The 11,418-nt window shown below is 39.2% G+C and overlaps 1 protein-coding gene across 1 annotated transcript in view; it reads right to left on the bottom strand.

Moving 5' to 3' along the window:
* The window catches only part of arhgef49 (Rho guanine nucleotide exchange factor 49), an 84,565-nt gene extending 75,135 nt beyond the window's left edge, over positions 1 to 9,430 (bottom strand). Inside the window, exon 1 of the mRNA XM_085135957.1 lies at positions 9,108 to 9,430. The gene's annotated coding sequence lies outside the window, so the exon portion shown is untranslated. The remainder of the gene's footprint in view (positions 1 to 9,107) is intronic.
* Between the last annotated feature and the right edge of the window lie 1,988 nt (positions 9,431 to 11,418).

Consider the following 11,418-nt stretch of genomic DNA (forward strand, 5'->3'; position numbering starts at 1 on the left):
TGCTGCTATATTAGAGAGGATTACACCTTGCAGAGAGCACATAGACATTACAAATGAAAGGTGTAAGCAAAGAAAAATGCCTTAAAATACACGCCTGAAGCAAGCTTGGGGCTTATTTCCTGTTTTCATTCTCCTGTGTGGAGTAATGCAAACGTACAGTAGTGTGCAAAACTCTTCAGTAAGCACCTTATTTCTTTGTTTTACTTCCAAGAAGACAGACCTCTCTGTAATTTCTTTAAAATTGACATACTATACAGCATTTGTCACAAACCTGTATTCAAATTCTCTCACCCCAACCGGTCGCAGCAGATGGCCCCGCCCCTCCCTGAGCCTGGTTCTGCTGGAGGTTTCTTCCTGTTAAAAGGGAGTTTTTCCTTCCCACTGTCGCCAAAGTGCTTGCTCATAGGGGGTCATATGATTGTTGGGTTTTTCTCTGTATCTATGAAGCGCCTTGAGGCGACTTTTCTTGTGATTTGGCGCTATATAAATAAAATTGAATTGAATTGAATTGAAATTGTATTTAAATGGTTATAACCTGTTATTGCAATGTAGTTATAGTAAAGTAACATATTTCCCCATCTAACATTCCATGTCTGCCTACATGACATCAGCACAAACACTGGCAGTAAGAAAAACAGATTTAAATTGCTTTATATAGCATTATTGTCACTTTCCCTATCTACTGTCAATCTACTGACCTTGAAATCTTGAAATGCTACTTCCTATATGTTAACATTAAATACCACAATTGTAAACATCATATATTCTAAACTTTAAGTCTTTTTGTCAATTTAACCAACAACTTTGAAGACCTTGGTGGATGTAAGCCAGATGTTAATGGATTGTTAACATGACATCACACCCCTATACCCATACAGAGGAGATTCATGCCTATATATCTAAATACAGGCACTTTGTTACTAACAGTCTGTTGCAAAAACACATCATTTGTTATCATTTCTTTAGTTAACTGTACAAAAAAAATGCTAAAAGTAATGAAGATGATTCCTTGTGATAGGCCAGAAACTATCTGTGTATGATGTGCAGCAGTGGTGTGCAGTGACTTTTACAGAAAGACAAGCAGGGATGATGTTACCATTTTTTGCTGCCAGTCTTTTATTCTCTCATACATGCCGACTGCCTCCTACAGCTCGCTGCACTGATCCTGCATGTTTTTACCTTTCTGCACTCCTTCCTGCCAGAAGGATTGTAAAATATTATTTGATATATTATATCATCTAATGATTTTCTACTAGCTGGCAATGACGAGTGCTGGAGGAGCTTTTTCAGAACCATTACTTTAGCAAAAGTAGCAATAAAATATCATCAAAACGCCTCACTACACATAAAACTGTATTATGTGCAGTGAGATTGTTTCTGCTCCAGATGTTTAAAGCTGAGCTCATGTTAAATACTTATATAATATGTTTAATCAACACTATAACATTCTATATAATCATATACTTGCAATGGCTATCATGTGAGTACCACTATCTCAAAGAAAAAAACGAATATGCTTGTTAAAAAATAAAAAAAATTGTTTGATTGGCAGTGGCTCCATTTTCCAACATAACAATGATCCCAAACACACTGCCAGTGCAGTAAAAACATACTTGGATAAAACATAAGACATAGTGGATCACTGTCAGTCATGGATGGGCCTCTCCAGAGCCCGGACCTCGACATTATTGAAGCAGTGTGGGATCAACTTGACAGAAAATGGAACAAAAGGCAGCCAACATCCAAAGGAGATATTAAAATTCAAGAAGGATTGTCTCAGAAAGTTCAAGCTGTGTTGAAGAATAAAGGGGGTCACACCAAATATCAACTTCAAGCTTGTTAGAAATGTACAAAATTGCCTTATATACTTATGTCCAGCAATTTATTAAAATGTGCAAACATACATGTAAAATGTATGTTTGCACATTTTAATAAATTGCTGGACCTATTTCCCATTTGCCTAGCAGAAAATACTAAAATGAGGGCGACCTCAAGACTTCTGCATAGTACTGTAGATCAACATGAATGACTTCAGTCTTTAACAGCTTGGCCAGATTTAGAGTCTCTTTATAGAGGCTCATTTTAAAACTTACATTCTTATACATCCTAAAGGGTTGATCTGGATTTAGTGTTTTCAGGGGGAGAAACATTTCGTCACTCATTCAAGTGACTTCTTCAGTCTTCAGTCTTCTTCCGTGGCTTTTACACCCCAAAACACACTGCACCAAAAATTGGACCACCCCAAGGATCGGGTCCCCCGACACAGAGTAATATAGTGTACGCTGTGCCAGGAGGATTGCCAGGATTTACACATTGGGGAAACCAAACAACCTTTCGGTTGCTTTCGGTTCGGTACGCATATGTATCGAACAATACAAAATTTATTTGATCAACTTTTCTTCTGACGATGCTGTCTGTGTTGAGCGCTCAGTGGATCTGCGCTCAACAGTGCAGCCTAGGCGGAGTAGTCGAACGCAGATTCACTGAGCGCAGCGCAAGCTAGCGAGACAGAAGTTAAGCTCTCCGCCTAGGCTGCACTGTCAAGCGCAGATCCACTGAGCGCTCAACACAGACAGCACCGTCAGAAGAAAAGTTGATCAAATAAATTGATCTGATCAACTTTTAATCAAGTTCCAAACGCCAGATCTAATTCAGATCTGGCGTTTGGAACTATTTTGGTTTTCATGTGACGTATGACCCTGAAGGTAAGCTGTCATGGACTAAAGTAAAACAGTATGTCGGATGTGCCAGCAATGCTCAATTACATTGGTGGGAACTACTGCGTTAGCGCAGTTAGCTTGTTAACTGTTGCCCGTCCAGCCCCACGCACGGGCGATCCGCGGTAGCTCGTTAACGGAGATTTGCCGTGTTGTGGCGTTAACGTCATTTCAGATTAACGCTGACAGCACTAGTGGGAACACAACGAATATGACTGCACATTTACTCTGACATCATCCTAGTGCAAAGACAAGTGGAAGCAGACAAAAACAACAAGCAGCATGCTACAAACTTTACCCGAGTCATTTAGACAGCTGTTAGCACATGATTCTCCTTATGGGGACCTGATATGTTTAATATGCTGCTGAGAATATAGCCAGAAGAAGCGTATAGTATAGCTTTTATTTTGGAAAGAGACATTTCTCTGTAATAAACTCTCTTTTCCAAAGATGAGTGATTTGTCGATCAGATAGATTTATTTTTTTATCACTTTGTTGTTTCAGCAACATTAAATTTAAAAACTGTACTTTTGAGTTAAAATATATATTTATAATTTTAATAAATGACAAATTAAAAAAGCATGAACATTTTTTTTGTATTGAAAAAATATCGAACTGTGACACCAAAGTATCGAACCGAACCGTGAATTTTGTGTATCGTTGCACCCCTACCATTTATGTGAAAAGGGAAAGACCATCTCTGAATCGAAGAGGAGGCCTAAGGGTACATCTGTCACCATCTTACATGCTGTGATTGCAGCCATTCCCCAACTCTCTGTGAATGGTACTCACGGCCATTGATCAGTGGGCTTTGATCAATGGTCATGACAGTTTGCATATTAATGATCAAGGAACTGACCTCACAGCCCATTGTTCATTCAGTGGGTTAGTTTCAGTTATTGTGCAAATGTACTGTTTATACGATTGAAACCTGCAGTCAGCTGAGACTGAAGAAGTCAGTCGGATGAGTGACGAAACGTTTCTCCCGCTGAAAACGCTACGTCCACATAAACAGGATCAACCTTTTGGGATTTACTTACCTGGATTATTGAGCATGCATCAAGACATTATTATACATCATTGTGCAGGATGACTACTACTGATTTTGACTATTAAACATACATTTTGATAATTTAGTCTAAAAATCTATCTAAGTGTAAGTTTTTAGGTTTTGTCTGTAAAAGCATAAGTAAGTAACAATTACGTACCGCTAGTTTAAAGTACAGTACTGAAATTGAAGCTGAAGATGGACCTCAGAAAATAGGAATCAACTCAAAACACCAAACAAAAATACACTACATGTAAACTATGCTGGAGTAAAAACATTTGAAGCCCAAGGCTGGGATTCTCATGGTCAGAATGAGTAAATGTTTGTGGAGAAGGAGACTGATAAACTATCAATGTCATTAGTTGCACTCTTTTTTTCTTTTTTAACAAACTGCTGAATGTGTGTCTGTCCGTGCAAGAGCTTGTAAGAGTTGTGCTTTCTGTGGGCTTATTTGGAGAGATCTTGAAGCCAACAAGCCCACCGTTCTTCGTCAGACTTGACAGCACATAGACCCAAAGCACTTGTATTAGCATTTTATCGAGTGACCTTCCTGCTCTTCAGTCTGCCTCTTATGTTTTCATTTTCACTCCAGCCTTCCTGTTCCCTCAGAAAACGCAACTAATTCCTCTGTATGACCCAACGTGAACTGCATCACTCAAAACTGCTCAACTGGGATAGTTCACTCTGACTTTGAACATTGAAAACTGCAAGAGTGTGCTGCAATATTTTGAGGGTGCGTGCATCCAGCTTTAAGAGGCTTGTTAACTGTTTTACTTCGGGCATTTCTCGATGGTTTCCTAGAAGCACATGACCACATTTTTAATTACTCCACTGGTAATTAGGGGTTGCCCATCGTTGGTATAGGAGATCCCGGACTGTCATCCATGCACAACGCCTTTATTGGTGGTGTTCATGGCTAAAAGGGGGGAGCACTGGGAAAAAATGAATGCTCATTCACACTGTCAGTCAAGCTGCCTTCATGTGGCTGAGCATGCAGCTGTGACTGATGTTCTAACAGGACACAGGGGGATGCATTATAGTTTATCCTGAAGGCAGGACACAAAAACAAAGGAGGTTCTCGGGGAGGAAGAAGAGTTCACTCTATGAGGTTTGAGGCTGCTTGGCTGCCTCCAACATGTTCTTCTTATCATTGTTGTTTTTGCCTTGAATTCCAAAAACCAACATAACAAAGACAAAGACCTGATAAATGCATTCCGATCAAACCTGATATGTGGGCGATCTTTTGCGGCGTATCATTTGGGATGTATTTTTTAAATTTTCCTCAGTTTTCTTTACAGGTGCCCCCTCTTGAATCAAGGCTGAATGCCTTCTACGTGGCGCCAACAATGAAGCAGAAATGTTTTGTGTACGTTCATACAGACTCTTTTCTGTGTTGTGTTACGATAAAAATGGTAATTTCCTGAAAAAGAAATCCACCTCGGTGATAAGACATTTCTGTGGTGTAACGTAAATCATCTGTTCATTATCTATACTCGCTTACACTGTGAAGGTCATGGTGGCTGAAGCCTATCTAACCTTGGCCAGGATGCTGGGTATACTTTCGATAAATTACCGGGCTTTTACGGGACTGACACAGAAACCCATTTGCACACAGACTTTAACGATGCTCTACCAAAACATCAAAATCAACATCAAAATAAAGAAGAACTCTTCAGCAATAAATTTGATTTAATAACTTGAACCGATTGTAAATGCGAGGCTTCTAGACCTCAACTGCTTTTCACAGCTTCCCTCAGCAGGTAAGTGCAGAAAGCCACAGGACCAAAGATACCAATATATTACTTTAATTCTGTATGTAAATCACACATTAAATATATTTAAACTGATGATCCATGTTCTCAGTATTCATTTTGTTCACCACATGTTGCACAAAATAGCCAATTTGAACAAGCGACAGTTTGAAAGCAATCTTTGGAATAACGTGTTGGTTTTAATTTGGATGGGTTTTCTTACTATGTTGTAAGATATGTGATGTTGTTATGTGATGCGTCCATTAGGCGCCTGCAGGTTGTGCAAAATGCTGCAGCACGTCTTTTAACTGGAACAAATAAGTCTGAGCACATTACCCCAATTTTAATTTCACTCCACTGGCTACCTGTACATTTAGGATTGTTTTTAAAATTCTCTTATTTGCTTTTAAATCTCTTAATGGCCTGCCCCCCCCCCACCCCCCACCCCTCGGAGCTACTACAACCATATACACCTGCCCGTTCCCTTAGGTCCGCCAATCAGCAGCTCCTTAAGGTACCGAAAACTAAGTATAAATTTAAAGGTGATCGTGCTTTTGCTGTAGTTGCTCCAAAGTTGTGGAATGATCTACCCTTGCATGTTAGGCAGGCCTCTTCTCTTTCTGATCTTAAAACATATTTATTCTCTGAAGCCTTTGGCATTGATTAGAGGGGTTTGACTCAATTTGTTTTAACATGTTTCAATTTATTTTAGTTTTTTAGTTATTTATCTTATCTTATCTCATTTTAATTTTTCTTTACTTATGCTATTAGCATGTACAGCACTTTGTGAACTCTGGTTTTATGTTAAAGTGCTTTATAAATAAAGGTGGTATGGTATGGTATGTATTTTGCTGTACAGCTGCTCCTTTTTTATACATGTATAGTTTTACGTAGCCTACCCAGCGACTACAATTTTTTCCAAAAATCTGACATGTTAACGTCTTTTTTTCCAAACTAAACTTTGCTCACACGCATCGTGCTTGTTAAAGAAATCAACTGGATGGCAAAAATCTTTATTTCTACAAAGATCGTAAGCTAATCGTAAACAGTAATTTTAAGCAAGCTAACACTGCAGTGACACTGTTTTAATTTCCTGGTCATTATTTGTATATTGTACAAAAAACAGAAAAGGCTCATATCATAGAAACGAATCCTTTAATGACCACATTAATGATCATCACTAAGGAACAAAGTAATTGGAAGTCAATGGACTAAAAAAGTGCCTGATGTGAAGCAATGAGTAAATGGAAGGTAATTAAACTCTGTCCAGTCAGGCTGATCTTTCTCCAAAACAAAGCCAGTATTTTATAATGCCTGTCACAAGTATGCGCATTCGTATTAGAAGCCTAGGCCCTTTAGTATACCTTCCACGCATTTCTCCCAGCTTAGCCTGACAGACTCACCTAATATAATTGACTTTGTTTAGCTGGCTGTGCATATCTGTGTGTGTGTAGCTTGCATGAAGCTGTGAGAGTCTGTAGGTCCACCGCTTGGCCTTTCATCACATCACTGCACCGACTGAGTCCATGCAGAGATCAGATAGGGAGCAATAAAGCCAGACTCTGAGGTGGAAAATCTTTGAGACGCTTCAGTGTGAGACCTCTCGCAGAGCTCAGCGTTAGCCTATCAAGCAATAAACACCCTCAGAGCAAGTTTATCTTAAATTTGCTTATCATCCGTTGCCAACATCAGACGGGCATGAAGTCTTTACGAATGAAAGATTAGGCGCTGTAGCCAGAATCTTCAAATTTTAGTTCACAAGTTCAAATCCCCTAATGCAAAGTACTGAAACATCTACAATTAAATGTAATCTCCCTACCCGATGATCTACAGAGTGAAACTGCTTAATAGGCTCGTTTAAGACGGCAGAGTCTCAATAAAAGGCTTCAGTTCAATTCTTTCACAGAAAATGGGAACGAAAATGGAAGAGACAGCAATAGTGAGGGTTTACCGGCAAAAGAAATCAATTTGCCAAGAATCTGATTTCTCTTAATGAGTAAATCCTTTCGGCCTAAAAACATACCCAAAGCTGTGCAAGCACTGCACTAAAAGGCTTCAGGGTGCAGTAACTCATGTCCAGTGGGAAATGCCTTTGATAGAGCACCAGTAACAATTCAGGTAGAGTCATGTGGCTCTTATATTGGTGGAACAAACCTCCTACTAAGTCCACAGTCCTAAAATATGTATGCACAGCAAGCCTGAGGTCTTTCATACTGTATTTTCTATTCGTAGAAAACAAAGAAAACTGCTGCAAGAGTATAACAGTTTCATTAACATTATCTGATTGCAGTCTGGATTTTAGCCAGTATTCCCATCAATCCTATTTCCAGTCATGGCTTGGATGACTGCTGAGGCCCAGTCATCCCGAAAAATGCTGTACTAAAGGAGCCCCGAGGGTGAAACTGCGAGACTCCGCAGATTCCACAAGGGAAATAAGATATTACTGCACTGCTTTCCTATTTCATTTACTAAATGGCATCACAGAGAGAAAGCAGATAATGAAGACAAATACAATCACTGTTGTGTAGCTGCGTTGTTCTACACTCTCCCATCTTGGCTATACAACATATTCATTGCTCTGACTCTCCTCACCTGAGAATGTCCCAATTTGCCGTTAAACCAACAAGCACCATGTGCGAGTCCGTTTTTCACTACAAACACAAAAACTGCTCATTTTTGCAAAAAGTGCAATTTGTAAAATGAAATAATTTTTCATTTATTCATAAAGACTAAAATACAAAATATTTTTTAGTTATTGTGTTCTTGGAATGTAAGAACTTATATATGACTAAATTTCATATCTTGGCTTTGCTGAAGCTATCAATATTTTAAAATCTGCTGAAATGTTCTAATTTCCATTTTTTATGTACACTTTACTTGAAGCTGAAATTTCATTCCCAAGCTTCAAAAGGCAATTAATTAAATAATAGATACAAGAATAGCCTCTTCCACAGTGTGTCTTTGTCAGATGGCCCCGCCCCTCCCTGAGTCTGGTTCTACCGGAGAGTCCTTCCTGTTAAAAGGGAGTTTTTCCTTCCCACTGTCGCTGGGTCATCTGATTGTTGGGGTTTTCTCTGTATTATTGTAGGGTTCTTACTTTAAAGTATAAAGCACCCTGAGGCAACTGTTGTTGTGATTTGATCCTATATAAGTGAGTAAGATGTTTTACTTGAGAATGAAAGAACTCTGAAGTTGTGATTTGCAGTTTTGTTAGTAATAAATTATTAATTAATCACTCAACGAGCAAAATAAGTAAAAAATATAAAGTACTATGGTAATATGAACAGTCACGAAATTAAAAATTTAACCCTGTGTGTGGAAAAAATGCCTCCTAACACAAAGTACCCTATCCTGGGTTGCTTACAAAGAATACTACATGTATAATTAACATAGTGATGGGGAAAGAAAGCTTCAAGCAGCTATGTGCAGGTCAGTCATACCAGCTGAGGACCAAAAGCACTCACAAATCACAGCAGGGATCGCTCCAGTGACTCTGAACCTGACTGCCTGGTGATGCAGCTGCCAGCATCAATCAGCTGTTACCGCTCTTCTAATTCAAACGACAAAATGCATCCTAATCTTTTTACTTACTCAAAGTTACTCCCAGAACGCTTCCCCCTCCATCACATCAGAAGAAGGCGTCTCGTTTTATACGTGGGCTCAGATTCACAGAGCAGGTTCAATCCTCGCAGCTCCTCACTATTAAGAATCTGATGCCGGTTGCACACAGACCGGGCTCCCTCCAGGTGGATCGATAACGACACTAACGTAAAACCGCGTGCCACACGGCCGTTCGTTCACTCTGTCCCTCCCTCGTGCTCTTTTGATGGATTTCTATCGAAGGATCCCGGATACGCGACCTCTTGCTTTTGCGGCTTTCTCCTTGGGAACTGTGTTGCCTTCAGGTACTGCTCGTAAAAACGCCTACTTCACCTTACAACTTTATGATTACACAGTAGTAATCCAATGCACTTCATGTTTCTAAAATAATAATAATAATAATAATAATAATAATAATAATAATAATAATGATGATGATGATGTCACTGTTTTGCCATTAAAAGTTGATTATTTACAATCTGTTTTTTATTTCTAAACTTCAAAGACCCAATACGTTTTTATATTTGCAAACCTGGTAAATGTTAAACATCGATGGAGTTTGCAGCTGATAAGTCAAAAATAAAGATCATAAAATATCTAATGCATCTCAGTAATATGTGATGTGTTACAGTGACAGGTGAAATCGGGTTTACAGCCAGCTGGGATTCATCAACAACACAGTTTTTGTCGTGTTGTTGGTGGGATGTTCTGTGAAATTCATATTTACGACTGCAAGTGAAAGTAGCACTAGCCATAGGACAAGCTCCCACTCTGTCTGTGATTGGCCCAGATGAAAAAACGGCCACACTGACCCCCCTCCCCAGCCCCCCTCAAAACTCCAGGCAGAGGGTGAACAGATAATGCGTGCTGCCATACCTGTCCATCTGCCTGCGGTTAGTAAAAGTGTTTAATACTAATTTTAAACAATTTTGTCCAGGTTCCTTGCCACCGGGGACTCCTTCAGGACCATCGCGTTTAGTTTTAGAGTTGGTGTGTCCACGGTATGCCAGATCACCCCCCAGGTAGCGACGGCCATCTGGGACTGTCTAGTGGATGACCCCATGGCTGTGCCTTCAACTGCAGACTGGTGGTCCATCACAGAGGGATTCCAGGAGCGCTGGAACTTCCCTCTGCTGTGGAGCTTTGGATGGGAAGCACGTCCAGACAAAGGCACCCCATATATCATATAGGAGACACACACATTGATATACACTAAATATTTATTTCATTTCTTTTTTTGTGGTGCCCAAATTTATGCACCTGCTTGATTTTGTTTAAACAATTATTGCACACTTTTTGTAAATCCAGTAAACTTCTTTTCACTTCTCAAATATCACTGTGTGTGTCTCCTGTATGATATATTTAACTGACATTTTTTATTGTAACAACCAACGATTTATACAGGACAATAATGGCTATTAACAAGGTTGCCCAAACTTTTGCATCCCACTGTATTAGTATATCTTGTCATTAGTATAATAAGAAATAAATTCCACATGTGTCAAGTCGTGTGCCAACATTTGCTGTGTAGTAGAACTGAGACATTAGTCATTATAAAAATTTATTTGAAATAATATTAAAATTTACAAACAGAAAAACATTAAACATAAATATATAAAATATAAGTATTTACAGAGAGACAGGAATAAAAAGGACCCAGCTTCTCTCCAGAGCAGGAACAAGGCTGAGGAGGAAATGTTCAGCATAAACACCTCATAGAAACTGCGTGCATGGTGGTGGAAATGTCATGGTTTGGGGCTTGTTTTGCAGGCACAGGACCTGGAGACCTTGCAGTCACAAAGTCAGTCATGAACTCCTCTGTATAGCAAAATGTGAGTCCATCTGTCCAACAGCTAAAGATTTGTCCAAACCGGGTCATACGGCGGGACATCGATCCCAAGAACAACAGCAAATCTACAACAGAATGACTGAAAAAGAAAAGAATCAAGATGTCTAGACCTCAACTCATCTAAAATGCTGTTGTAGGTCCTTAAGAGAGCTGTGTATGAACAAATGGCCTCAAATCTCAATAAACTGAAGCAATTTTGTAAAGAGGAGTGAATCAACAACAATGTAAGAGTCTCACTTCAGGAATTACTTCAAGTTATTGCTGCTAAAGGTGGTTCTGCAAGCTGGTGATTGATGGGGTTTAATCTTTGTTTTTCATAGAATCCTGTGAAAACTTTCTTTTCCATGACTGTATATCTAATTTGCAATTCTTACAGCGCATACTGTTATTATTTCACCTTCTTTTTTTACCCAGTCAAAGCTTTTATTGAGATCAAAATCATATTATCAAGAA

Source organism: Neolamprologus multifasciatus, chromosome 16, assembly GCF_963576455.1.
Source record: "Neolamprologus multifasciatus chromosome 16, fNeoMul1.2, whole genome shotgun sequence".
In the NCBI taxonomy this organism is placed as follows: domain Eukaryota; kingdom Metazoa; phylum Chordata; class Actinopteri; order Cichliformes; family Cichlidae; genus Neolamprologus; species Neolamprologus multifasciatus.